This window comes from Kogia breviceps, chromosome 15, assembly GCF_026419965.1.
Source record: "Kogia breviceps isolate mKogBre1 chromosome 15, mKogBre1 haplotype 1, whole genome shotgun sequence".
Classification (NCBI taxonomy): domain Eukaryota; kingdom Metazoa; phylum Chordata; class Mammalia; order Artiodactyla; family Physeteridae; genus Kogia; species Kogia breviceps.
Window position 1 is genome coordinate 40531089 of NC_081324.1, and position 12011 is coordinate 40543099.

Here is a 12011-nt window from a genome sequence, read left to right on the forward strand (position 1 = left end):
AGGGATCAGCAAACTTCTTCTGCAAAGGGCCAGATTGTAAACATTTTAGGTTTTGCGGGACATAAGATCTCTATTGCAACCACTCAAATCTGGTGTTGTATCACAAAAGCAGCCAAAAGTGATATGTAACCAAGTAAGTGTGCCAGTATTCCAATAGAACTTTATTTATGGACACTGAAATTTGAATCTCATGTAATTTTCATATTACAAATTATGAAATATTATTTTTATTTTTTTAACCATTTAAAGATGTTAAAAACCTTTCTTAATTCATGAGTTGTCACACCAACCCTGATCTAGAGTACATACCTAGGGGAATTAGGTCATAGGGTATACATATTTTCAATATGACTAATATGGCAAATTTGTTTTCCCAGGTGTTTGCAACAAATTAGAAAGAAAAATGAGAGCTCTGGATGTGTTATATCCTTGGCAACAGTTATTGATGTCAAACTATTTTATTTTTTGACTATCTGGTAAGTGTGTAGTTGTTATCTTAATGTAGTTTTAATCTGCATTTTCCCACCATCTCTGACATTACTGGTCATTCCATTTCCTCTTCTCTAATGTACCTACTGAAGTTTTAGTCCATTGGACTGCCAGGGAATTCCCAAGAGGTGCCTTTTATAGTTCACATTTTCTGTGTCTTAAGAAACTCTTCTCTATCTAGAGATCATTAAAAATAATGTTTTAATGTCTAAAAATTTTTAAGTTTTACCTTTCCAGTTTAAGTAAAGATTCAATGTCATCTTCTTCCATGTGGATAACCAACTGTCCCAGTACTATTTATGGAAAAGTTCATCCTCTCCCTAGAAGTGTGCAATGCCAACTTTGTCATAAACCAGGTTTTTGAGGTTCTATGTTCTGTTCCATTGGTCTGTCTATCCCTACACCACATGGCTGTCTTTAATTATTACAGCTTTATAATAATTTTTGATACACAATAAAGCAAGTATTCTCACCTATCACTACTTGAGGAGGGCCTTGGCTACTTCTGACCCACTGGCCTTCCTTAGCTATGACAACCATTTAATTACTTAAAATGATATTCCATCCACTGCAAAAGAAATCTAGTAGTTAAAAGTGCTTACATGTCTATGGTAGAACAATTCTACTGTTCTGAAAAAATAAACCAATTACAAATTCATAAAGGTCATAAAAAAAGAAGCTGGAGATGAAAAGAGGAATTCAAGAGAAGTCTAAAAAGAAAGTTCTAAAAGTGTTTTTCAAAATAACAGTACTATTAAAATAAATGCACAGCACCTAACCTTTACGTCTACTATATTGTTATTCCTTAAAAAAAAAAGGTCTTCAGTATTTTAGAATCACAATCATTCCATACTGTCTGGATATTTATTGAGTCTTAGCCAACTACGTCTTGCTACCATGTCAGACACTGTAGATGGTACGAGCATGAAGGCAGTGATCCGCACCACAGAAGCTCTTATCACACTATTAAATACCAGGGTAAGAGACACGCCATTCACATTACAAAAGAGAAACATCAACTCAGGAAACCTGGCAGGAAAAAGACATCCAGATAGGGAAGTTTCTAAATAGGCTTTATCAGGCAGTGTAAGATACTAAACTTCTCTGCAACAAGGTTTTCTTTAAATTTTTTCTATAGTTGTTTTGTTTCTGTCTCTTCTTTAGCTAAATCCCTTTAAGGGCCTCCCGATGTCCTGTTATTTTGTTTTAAAGAACACTGTTTGTAAGACCATAGGGAGAGTCTGCACTTAAGAAATTCCATGGTCAAATAAGTTAGGGAAATGTTACATACTCCATTCGCTGTACATCACTGCACCAAGGTTCTGTGAAGTCCTGCAATAAGGAAAGCTATGTAAGTTTGTTAACTCAGAACTTCTCATATTCAAGCATGGAACCTCCCCCATCTACTTTGTCTTTCTTTTTTGCATAACACAAACCAGGTTTCAAAGAGCAATAAATAAACTAGTAAAGATTGGTTCCAAATCCTGGAACTAGGCAATTTTTAAATTATGGGTTATTTTCTTTCTGCAAAACTGTTATTTCTGTGAATCTGCAAATTGCATAAAAAAGAGATCCCATTGTGTTTAAAAGCTTCTCACGAGGCAGACCTTCAGAGAGAGAGAAGGTTAATTTTGTAATATCTTGATTCAACTAATTTAAGTTCATATTTCTGTATTGTTCTTTAACATAACATATACCTGTATATAATACAAATAATTGTGGACAAAAATGGGAAATCCAAAAGTCACCATTATATAAATATCTGAAAGAAAAGAATCTACAAACCTTCCCTCAGGTAAGTGAAATTTGTAAACTATTTCTACTATCAATTATTTTTTCTAAGTATAGAGTATCATATTATAAAACCATATCATCAGGGCTTCCATGGTGGCGCAGTGGTTGAGAGTCCGCCTGCCGATGCAGGGGACACGGGTTCGTGCCCCGGTCCGGGAAGATCCCACATGCCGCAGAGCGGCTGGGCCCGTGAGCCATGGCCGCTGAGCCTGCGTGTCTGGAGCCTATGCTCCGCAACGGGAGAGGCCACAACAGTGAGAGGCCCGTGTACCGCGCAAAAAAAAAAAAAAAAAAAAATCATTAAATTTTGTATTCAGCAAATGCAGCATTATTTCATGTAGGAGTCTGAGAGGAAAGAGTTAACAAAGAGTCCCACCCAGTCCTTGCTAAACCCTGGGGGATGCCTACAGCCATGGCAATGACCCCTGGCCAAACTCTGAGAACTAAACTCCTGGAATGTTCACAGTCACTGGTTAAGGATGTTAGAGGTGATGAGTCAGGATGTACCAGGCTGTCAGCATTGTTTAAAGTAATCATCAAGATTTATGATGTGCACCTGGTATCTGGTCTGGAGCCCTAAGTTTCAGTTGCCTTGGCTGGCCACATGGCAGTAGTATGCCCAAGTAACCAGCTTCTTATAAGAACTCTGGACTGGAATACTCATGGGCTTCCCTGTCCGACACATCTTTTAAGTGTCTCTATCACTCACAGCTAGAGGGGAAATCGTGTCCCTGTGATCCTCAAGAGGGAAGATTTAGACGTCCGTGCCTGATCTCTCTAGCAATCATATATATATCTTTTTCCTGCTGTTCTTGCACTGTAACCTTTGCCGTAATAAAAACAGCCATGAGTACAACATTATGTTGAGTTGTGTCAGTCTTTCCAGCAAATCAAATAGTGGGCAGTCATGGGACCCTCAAGACAAACACCACTAAAGAATTTCGTTTGCCATAATACCTACTTCTCTCATTACTTTTCAGAAGCTAAATGATCATAAGAACAATATCCTTAAATGAATAAATCAGTGTACAGGATAAAAGCTAAGATGTAAGACTGAGATTACCGTCCTTAGAAAGGCTTGGTTGCAAGGTTAGCCCTTGGCTGGTGTCTGGGAACTTGAAAGATAAACAGTTCCCTACAATGACATAAAACTTACCTTAAATGATAAGTGGGTCTCACTGTGCCTAAACTGTTTATACAAACATTATGGTTTATGCAAAACATCTGTTTTCCTTCTGGGAGCCTGAAATTTTGGTACATGCTAGGCGGAAGGTGCCTCCATTACCAGGTCCAATGAAAACATTGGCACAGAGTCCAATGAGTTTCCCTGGTTGACAGCACTTCACATGCGTTGTCAAAATTCATTGCTGGAGGGCTTCCCTGGTGGCGCAGTGGTTGAGAATCCGCCTGCCGATGCAGGAGACACGGGTTCGTGCCCCAGTCCGGGAAGATCCCACATACTGTGGAGCAACTAAGCCTGTGAGCCATGGCCGCTGGGCCTGCGCGTCTGGAGCCTGTGCTCCGCAACGGGAGAGGCCACAACAGTGAGAGGCCCGCATACCGCAAAAAAAAAAAAAAAAAAAAAAAAAAAAAAAAAATTCATTGCTGGAGGAATTAAGCTCATCCTGTGGGACTCTACTGGGAGAGGACTCTTGGAAGCTAGTGACTAGTTTCCTCCAGACTTCACCCCATGCACTTTTTCCCTTTGCTAATATTGCTGTGTATCCTTTCACTGTAATAAATCTTAGCCATCATTATGATCGTAATGCTGAATCCTATGAGCCCTCCTAGCCAGTCACTAAATGTGCGGTTGGTCTTGGGGACACCCAACACAATCAGCATTTTAAAACAGAAATGAGCGTCTATTAGGCCAAATGCTGAAATTCAAATTTCAATTCCAAAACGTATTAGTTATCTGATCCTAATAATTGTACTTTATTTGCATAAATCTGGGCCTTTTTATTCCTCTGAATGAGAAAAACATACCCACCTTATAGTCCCTGAATTAAATGAAGTAATGCACAGCACACTCATAGTAAACATTCAGTAAATATTAAATAGTATTTCTAGAGGCTCTTTCTTAGATGAAATGAAAAATCAGGAACCTTTTATATTTGTACTAATGCAATGAGAATTCAAACGGCCATTTGGAGTACTGCAAAGAGAAGCTCAGAGACAAACTTTAACCCTCCATCTCCATAACACTGGTGCTACGAGTGCTTTCCAGTCCACATGACAGGATTATTGGTTGAGCGCAAGCAGGTCAAACCGTATATAATAAGTATCTTTCTATTTCTAAACCTGGTCTTCATTTAGTCTTCAAATTGACCTCCTGAATGAGAAGTGGAATATTAATTAGTACTGTGGCTATGCTTGATGGTTATATTTCTCAAATTACTACACTAGGATTTTAGTACAAGCCATTTTCTTGTGTGTATATGAGGCATAAAGTCCAATGAACATAAGTTTGAACCTACATCACAGTAAGAGCAAATCCCAATGTAAAGAGAAGTACAACCCTCAAGTCATTTACTCCCAGCTATCAACTTACCCCAAAGTGGTTTTTCAAATGAATTCATATCCCAAATCCACATGTCCCACATCTCCTGTTGAAAAATAAATTTCCTAAAATCAGTTTATTATAGAATAACTCTCTCCTCCCCCCATTACCTCAGCCACCCTATTCCACTGGACTATACACCAGCCACCACCTGAGGACAAGGACCAAGTCTTACCAGCTACTTCCCCAATGCTGAGCACAATACCTGGCACAAAATATGTGTTCAGTTAATGTTTATTACATGAATAAGTGAATCAATGAATAAAGTATTTCTGAGATCCAACACCAAGCTCAGTGGAAATACTGTAAAAAGTATCTCCCCTCCTCTTAGAAATCTATGAGGATATTAACTTCCCCGGTGAGAAGACCAAGGACACACAGACAGCACCTGTGGCAGATACTGTTTGTTCCTTATCTCCCACCCCATGTTTTTCATCCAGACAATGGAATATTAGTCAGTGTTAAAAACAAATGAGCTATCAAGCTATGAAAAGCCATGAAGGAACCTTAAATGCACATTACTGTGAAAAAAGCCAATCTGAAAAGGCTACATACTGTATGATTCCAACTATAAGACATTTTAGAAAAGGCAAAATAATGGAGAAAAAAAAAAAAAAAAAAAAAATCAGTGGTTGCCAGGGATGGGGGCTGGAGGTCAGAATAAATAGAGGATAGGATTTAGGGGGCAGTGAAAATACTCTGTATGATATTATAATGATTGATATGTGCCTTTATATATTGGTCCAAACTCAAAGAATATACACATCTCCAAGAGTGAACCCTTAGGTAATCTATGTACTTTGACTGATTATAATGTGTCAATGTAGGTTTATCCTTGGTTAAAAAACAAAAACAAATGCACCATTCTGGTGAGTGATGCTGATAATGAGGAGGTTATGCGTTTGTGGGGGCAGGGGGCATACGGACTGAAATCTCTGTACTTTCCTCTCAATTTTATGGTAAACCTAAAATTGCTTTCAAAATAAAGGCTTTTTTAAAAAAAATTGAAAGCACAGAAGATTTACACACATAAAGGTTGAATGGCTTATACTGGTAGACTAACCCTCCCACAAACAACAACGATAAACTCTGGCCGAAAGATAAAAACAATTAAATGCACTGGAGAGCAATCAAAAGGCAAAAACTAGACAGAAGCCAACCCTTGAAAGAGGGGAACTATGCCAGGTGAGATTTGCCTTTATACAAGTGCATGCCTGAGGGCAGATACCAGCCAACACTGTGTAGAGAAGCTGAAGTGCAAGAAGGAATTCACAATCATATTGGTTCATAGCATCAAAATATGAAGTCTGGAGCTAAAACAGCAAGAGGAAAGTGAGGGGAGATATCCTAGATAAGAGGGAACCCCAAAATACATATATAACCTCCACCACAATCCTTAGGTAAGCCCTGGACCGTACAACACGGAAGAGACTCCAGAGGTCCAAAATGAAAGCAACAGCCAGACAGCTGTAAGAACTGAACAAAAAAATCAGCTATTGCCCAATGCAGGGGAAACAGAGCTTGGAGTTTACGTCTAGTCAGCTGACTGCCTGCTAGAGCAACAGAGAGTCAATAATCAGAATTGCAGGTCACAAAATCATATCCACAATACCCAGTATACAATAAAAACTTACTAGACATGAGAATAAACAGAAAAGTGTGACCCACAGTCAAGAAAAAAAAGCAGTCAATACACACCAAACGCAAGATTACTCAGACGTTGGAATTAGCTGATGAGGACTACTATAAATACTATAAAGTGGCTACTATAAATATGTTCAGGAACTTAATAATAAAGAGAGGGAACTCTCATCAGACAAATGAAAACTACAAAAAAGGAACCATACAGAACCATGTAGAACACAAAGATACAGTCTGAAATGAAAAATTTACTTGGCAGGTTTAAAGCAAATTAGTGACAACAGAATACAGGGTCAGTCACCATAAAGACAGATTAAAAAAAACAATAACCTAATCTGAAGATCTGAGTGGAAAGAAAAATATTTTAACAAACAAAGTGCCACAGTGAGCTCACTGAGCAGAGGTACAAAACCATGAAGTTTAACATAGGTGAAACTGGAGTGCCAAAAAGTAGGGCACAGAGAAAATTATGCAGAAAAGTATACATAAAAATAAGAGCTGAAAATGTCCACAGTTGGTAGAATACATAAAATTGCAAATCTAAGTTCAGTGAACCCTAAGCAATATAAATACAAAGAAAATCACTAGAGCACATCATATTCAAACTGCTGAAAACTAAAGATTCAGCAAAAATCTTGAAAGCAGCAGAGAGAGAAAAAAGACATACTAAATACAGAGAAAAAAAATGGATTACTTCTCATTATATGAAACAAAGACATTTTCAGATAAAGAAAAAGCCAAAACAACTCATGCCTCATAGACCTGCACTACAAGAAATGCTAACATAAGTTCTTCAGGCAGAAGGAAAATGACACCAGATGTAAACTCAGATCTGTAAGGAGAAATGAGGAACATCAGCAATGGTAAATGTCAGTAAATACCAAAGCCTGTTTTTTTCCTTCCTGATTTCTTAAAAGACATGGATGATTAAAACAAAATTTATAACTTCATATTGTACAATTTATTAATATGAAGACACAATATATGACAAAATTAGAGCAAAGAACAGAGGTGGGAGGAAGTTTAACCATATGGTTGCAAGGGACTTAACATTTCATGTGAAATAATACAACCTAGCACCTATTCATGATATTTAAAACAAAAACAAAAGAAAGCTAAGAAACTAGAAATAGAATGAATTTTGTTAACCTGATAGAGGATATCTGCCCTAAATCTACAGTAAACAAAATACTTATTGATGAAGTGTTGTAAGCATTCCCTTTGAAGTTAGGAAAAGGACAAAAATGCTTTCTATCACTCTTCCCTTCCAACAATGTACTAGAATTCCTATCCAGAACAGTAAAACAAGAAAAAGAAACAAAAGATTTAAGAATTGGAAAGACGAAAATAGAACAACAACAAAAGAAATGATAGCAAATCCAAAAATATAAAGGCAATTAGAACTAATGAGAACTTTTAGCAAGGTTGCTGGATTCAAAATCAACATCCAAAACTCAATGAATTCTTGAGTTTCCCTGGTGGCGCAGTGGTTAAGAATCCGCCGGCCAATGCAGGAGACAGAGGTTCAAGCCCTGGTCCAGGAGGATTCCATGTGCCACAGAGCAACTAAACCTGTGCACAAGTACTGAGCCTGTGCTCTAGAGCTCGTGAGCCACAACTACCGAGCCCGCATGCTACAACTACTTAAGCCCGTGCGTCTAGAGGCCGTGCTCTGCAACAAGCCACTGCAATGAGCAGTCCATGCACCACAACGAAGAGTAGACCCCGCTCGCCGCAACTAGAGAAAGCCCGCACACAGCAACAAAGACCCAATGCAGCCAAAAATAAATAAATAAATAATTTTTTAAAAAAATTTTAAAACAAAATTCAATGAATTCTTTTGCCAATAATAACTAGAAAAATGCTTAGAAAGACCTTTTTAAAAATGAAGACAGGGCTTCCCTTGTGGCACAGTGGTTGAGAGTCCGCCTGCCGATGCAGGGGACACAGGTTCGTGCCCCGGTCTGGGAAGATCTCACATGCCGCGGAGCGGCTGGGCCCATGAGCCATGGCCACTGAGTCTGCGCGTCCAGAGCCTGTGCTCCACAATGGAAGAGGCCACAACAGTGAGAGGCTCGCGTACCGCAAAAAAAAAAGAAGACATAGCATGCTTATACATGGAAGATTTATGATAGTAAAGAAGTAAATTCTCTTCATATTAATCTATATACTTACTACAGTTCCAATCAAAATCTCAATGTAGTCTTTTATAGAACTTTAAAATCAGATCCTAAAATCATACTGAAGAGCAAAACCATGAAAACCAATAAGATTTTGAACAACAAGGTGAGGGAACTCGTCTACCATAGATCAATCAAGCTACAGTAATTAAGTCAGTGTGAATCATGGGCAGAGACAGATTAAAAGACCATTGAAACAGAATAGAGTCCAGGATCAGACCTACATGAACATAAAAACAACACATGACACAGGTGGCACTACAAATCAGTATGAAAGGGATGGGTTATTTAATAAATGTTCGTTCATATGTAAATATAAAATTCTACCTCACACCATACAAAAAACCAATTCCAGGTGGATTAAAGATTTAAGGATACAAATCTCTAAAACTTTAAAAGAAAATATAGGCAAATATCTTTATGTCCTTGGTTACAGAAGAATTTCTTAAAGAATACTCAAAAAGCACAAACCATAAAAGAAAAAATAATTACTACATGAAAATTAAAAATTTAAATATAACCAACGACATCATAGACATTTAAATGATAAGCCAGAGACTAGGGGAAAATATCCACAACAGAAATAATCAGCAAAAGATTAGTATTAGAATGTATTAAAAACTCCTCCAAATCAAAACAAACAACACCACACAAGTGAAAAATAGCCAAAAGGTATAAACAGGCAAATCACAGACAAGGAACCATAAACAGCCAATGAACATATGAAAATATACTCAACCTCAGCAGTATTCAGGGAAATGAGTTTGACCTCAACAGATGAGCAGCAATACAAGTGTCAGTAAGGAATAAAAAGCCACTCCTACAATGTTGTTATAAGTGTAATCTGGCACAGCCACTTCAGAGAGCAATCTGACAATATCTAGTAAAGCTGAAGAAAGCACTACCCTATCACTCAGTAATTCCACTTCTAGACATACACCCGGAAGAAACTCTGCTGCGTACTTATAAGGAGAAATGTACAAAGACTGCAGCATTGTTTATGACGGGGGGAAAAAAGGTAACAACATAAATGTGCATCAAGAGGATACATGAACTGTAAATACATAGTAGCTAAAATTAAACTAGAACTATGTGCATCTATCTGGGTAAACAATGCTGAATGAAGAAAAAAGCAATCTGCAGGATATGCACAGTATGTTCCATTTATATAGTTTCAAAATATATTAAAATAAGATACTTCATGGACATAAATATGTACTGTAAAGGTAAAATAATATGCATGAGAATAATATACCAAATTCACATATGGTTAACTCTGAGGAGGAAGGAAAGGGCTTCAACTATAATGGAACTTTTTTTATATATATAAAAGACCTAAATTGTGGCAGGTTGTTAGTTCCTCATTGAATATCTACTTTCCTCTTCTTTCTTACAAATCAAACTGCTGTATTAATAAGTGGCAATTTACATATCCTGGCCTGCCACGCAGATTAAGGTAGCCAGTACGATCAAACCAGAAATCACTGGGTGGGGTATGGGAAAGGTATTGAAAGGGAACTGACTTCACTGCCCGAACATGAACACGAAGGATGGAGCTACAAGGACATTCTTTGCAACCATGAGAAGACCTTGAGAAAGCAAGCCACAGGCTAAGGACTGAAAAGCAGAAAGGTAAGAGGAGTAGGGTGCTTGATGACCACACAGCTGCCATGTCCTGGGAAGAAAAAACTCTCTTTAAATGCACCTTTTTTGAGGGGGGAAGAAGGGAAACAGGTATCTTTTAGATGCAGCCAAACCTAATACTAACTGAAGAGAATCAAGTAGAGAAAAATGTAAAGATAAGACACACGGGAAAGGTGAGTTCATGACCGTTCCTGGTCTTCTGCTACTTTACTATATGTTTAAAATCTTTTATTTAAAAAATATATTTTACTTCGCAGATTTTAAACAGAGATTCTCAAATGTTACCCACAGATGGCTGCTGGCCCACAAATCAAGCCAAAATGCACAGGCAACGTGTATGTGCTATGAGCTGGCCAACCAGAGTGGATAAAGAATCCACTAGAAACTGGCCAACCACACTGAGAATGCAGACAGTACTATGCTATTACCACCAGCACTGCTACCGCCAGTTTGGATAACAAACAAGACTGTAAGATCCCACAGTCTCTTGGCGCTGGGCTTGGGATGAGAAAAACCAAAAACAATTTGCAGACTAAATGGAAATCTCTGTTGTCATTCCCTTTTCCCTATTTTTCCTTCTCCCATGCATTCCCCCAGAGCTCAGTGCCATACTTTTCCTCCTCCTCCACTGAATCATCTGGGAAGAGAGAAGGAAGAAAAAATATCAAAGGACGATAGTGCCCTCAAATGAAATTTGGTTGTCTTTTACAATTGCAAACATGAAGGGTCTTTTGAGAACTACTTCACTTAAAACACTGTCTTAAGTTACTTGGGAAAAGTTCACTTAAGTGAACTTTTGGGATCGAAAAAGTTTTAAATTTGCTCAACAGACCAAATGAAAACAGAAATTTGGGATGGGGGCAGATATCAGATTTTGGTCCAAGAAAATGGTCTGAAATATTTAGTTACCATTAAAAAAAAAAAACCCCTTTGTTCATTTATTAGCGTGTTACAGGAAGATGGTACTCTAGTTAGTCATGAATTCTACTTCATAAATTTATCACAGGTACCACACACTACAAAACACACTCTTCATCTTCTTCCCTTAAGTAGTCAGCAATCTGGTACACCGGTTTTGGTTTCCGTGGGGTTTTTCCCTCCTAATTTGGTTACTCTCTAACGCCACTTAACTTCTTTTCTTAGCTTATATTGTTTCTGCATTCTCTCTTGTTGTTTTTACTCAACCTTCTGGCCACTTGCCTTTTGTTTTTGTGAATAGCTATTCTCTACCTCACTGCCTCAATTTAGTTTTCTCCTAGTTTCACATGGATTCTGTTACTAGTTAAGGACTTCTGCACTGACACTAGCTAAGGTCCATGCTAGGAGATAACATCCTAAGTGCCTTTTCCTGGAATTTTTTTCAGCTCTTTGGGAGTAGACACAGGATTTGCTTTCTGCTCTCAGAAACCCTCAAAACCACTGCAATTAGGATGTTATTCACTTAACAATATAATAGAAAGCTAACAGGAAAACTGTTGAAAAAGTCCCTGAAATAATCCTGTTATTTAATCCACATCAATAACTCAAAACATTACTTCTGCACTATTTTTTAAAATTCCACTTAATTCTCAAAATTGCATTCTACTAAAACCTCTAAACACTTGGGTTATCTTCCCTTATTACACACTGAACAGTTACACATGTTTTACTTTATTACCGACAAAAATACCATAACTAAAAGATAAATTTTTTGCAGATGACAT

At 37.8% G+C, this 12011-nt stretch overlaps 1 protein-coding gene across 5 annotated transcripts in view; it reads right to left on the reverse strand.

The window, feature by feature from the left end:
- Positions 1 to 12011, reverse strand: part of GALNT1 (polypeptide N-acetylgalactosaminyltransferase 1) — a 123468-nt gene that overhangs the window by 77226 nt on the left and 34231 nt on the right. For 2 of the 5 annotated variants that reach the window (XM_067016020.1, XM_059041364.2), the window contains exon 2: positions 4835 to 4889. The exons of 2 other annotated variants lie outside the window; for them this stretch is intronic. The gene's annotated coding sequence lies outside the window, so the exon portion shown is untranslated. Of the gene's footprint in view, positions 1 to 1780; positions 1822 to 4834; positions 4890 to 12011 lie in introns of all 5 variants that reach the window. One more of the 5 variants, XM_067016019.1, reaches the window with a different exon arrangement.